The sequence below is a fragment of the Echinops telfairi genome, unplaced genomic scaffold (genome assembly GCF_000313985.2).
Source record: "Echinops telfairi isolate 266 unplaced genomic scaffold, ASM31398v2 ScPeMD7_7;HRSCAF=31, whole genome shotgun sequence".
Classification (NCBI taxonomy): Eukaryota; Metazoa; Chordata; class Mammalia; order Afrosoricida; family Tenrecidae; genus Echinops; species Echinops telfairi.
In genome coordinates, this window is record NW_022103904.1 from 26324750 (window position 1) to 26327269 (window position 2520).

The window sequence follows — 2520 nt, forward strand, 5'->3', positions numbered from 1 at the left end:
CCTTCTTCACATTTGCTTATGCACCCACTTTGTCTTCAGCGATTGTGTCAGGAAGGTGAGCATCATGGAATGCCAGTTTAATAGAACAAAGTATTCTGGCATTAAGGGAATACTTGAGTGGAGGCCCAATGTCCATCTGCTACCTTAATACTAAACCTATATATATATATGCACATAGATCTATTTCCCCATCCTCATATATAAATATATTTACATATGTACATGCCTTTATTTAGACCTTTATAAATTCCCTTTGCCTCCTTTATTGGGATCTTAATACAGGTATCATATCGGTGCATAGTTGAATCACATCAAGCAGTATTGTACAATTACTACAATCAGTTTCAAAACACTCTCTTCCTTCTTGAACTCCTTGACATCAGTTCCAGGGTGGTTCTTGATCTTCACCAGGAAGTACTTCAAGCCTTCTTCACTTTCAGCAAGCAAGATTGTGTCATATCCGTGTCACAGGTGGTACCGAGCCTTTCTCCAGTCCTGACCAGCCATTCTTCATACAGTCCAGCTTCTCAGATTATTTGCTCAGCACACAGATTGAACAAGTGGTGAAAGGACCCAAACTTGACGCACACCAGGCAGTATCTCTATGTTCTATTCCAACATACTGCCTCTTGGTCTACGGATAGGGTCCACATGAGCATAGTGAACCGTTCTAGAATTCCCATTCCTTAAAATATTATCTATATAGCCAAACGTCTTTGCATAGTCAGTCAAACACAGGTAAACTTGTAGTATTCTCTGCTTTGGGCCAAGATTCATCTGCTATCAGCAGTAATCTCCCTTGTCCCACGTCCTCTTTGAAATCCAGCTTGAATTTCTGGTAGTTCTTTCTTGATGTACTACTGCAGCCATTTTTTTTTTCCACATAAGGAAGCATTTATTTGAGGTTTAACATGAAATCATACAAATAAAAATTGTATAAACACAAATCCACATCGAGTCAAAACACTGACAGCAAAGGGCAAAGTAAAAACAAAGAAAACTAATTGGCAGCTATATACAGTTGGACACAATTGTGTCTTGTACACTGTCTTTTACAAAATAGTCATCTTAGTTCAACAGAAGGCCAATCTTCAACGTCGTCCTGCAAGATGAGTTGCTTTAGCATCCCCTCCTGTTTTCTCCAATGTCCTCCTCTAGCATGGCTGGTAATTGTTTGGGTGATTGCCTCCCCCTCGAGATGCCTTGCCGTATGTGCTCTGTTGGCCACTGTAGTCTGCATATCCCTGTCCAAATCCATAGTTATATCCAGTATAATCATATCCCCCATAGCCACTATACTGCAACCATTTTTAAATGACCTTCAGCATGATTTCTGCCTACACAGGAAATCAATGATATTGCTTGATAATTTCCACATTCTGAGGAGTCATCTTTACTAGATCAGCTTTCAAATGAGAAGGCAATGCTATAGACCAAGATCCACCAGTAATTAGAACTGTAGAGTGTATGAAGTATGAATATGTGCGTACGAATTCATCAAAACACACAAGATTTTTGCCATATACTATTAAGTTATAGCTCAAAAATTTAAAAAGGAACCACCAGAGAACCTGGAAAATTATGATTCTGATTATCAAAATCAAAACGTTTAACAGAAGGACTGAAAGATAAATGGAAAGAAGCCTCCCCAAAGGCAGGGCAAACAGAAATACAGAGGACGATGAATCTTTGCGTTTCTAGGTAACATGATTGTAATAGGCATTCCAGTTAGTAAATAAGCCGGGAACAAGCTCTTGTAGGTGATACAAGAAACTGGAGGTGACTGACATGGCATTTTATATCTGATGTCTCCACTAGAACATTGCTAAATACTCCTCAACAGTTTGTCAGTGACAGAACAAGCAGACAAAATCCTTTGGGGGTGCAATAGAACAACGCCAAGCATCATCAGCCATTTCGGACCTTATCTTTTGCACCTGTTGAGAATGTGCCCTAAGGTAAAACTTCTAGAAAGGAGGAGGATGCGCACTTTGTGGAGATAAGCATTATGGTTGTTTACTACATCGCAAAACAGCTGGGACGGCCTAGTGAAAGGAGGAGAAGCAAGGACGTGACCTTGTCTTGTGCACGGGAGGCGGGTGGGGTGGGCAGTGGAAGCACACATGCTTTGGGCGCGTCACCGGAGCCCCTGGAAAAGGCATTATGCGCGGTCAAGCGGAAAGTCAGGGGAGAAGAGGGAAGCCCTCGAGGAGATGGAGTGACCGGGGACTGCCACGGTGGCTCAAGCACCATTGTGAGCAGCGGGCAGTGTTGCGTGGTCTTGTGCATAGGGTCGGACGGACTGGATGCCGCCTTAGCAGCAGAAATACTACGTCCGCCCAACTTGGAGCGAACGCGATCAGTGCAGCGGGCCAACCGGAGGCGGCTGGCGTCGGCTGCAGCAGCGAGAGCGACGGGAAACTAAGGGTACCTGGGCGGGGCGGTCGGGCGGGCGGCGGAGACGCCGCAGGAAGCTCCCCGGAGACACAGAACGGAAAGTTCGGCGGACCCTCCCGCGGC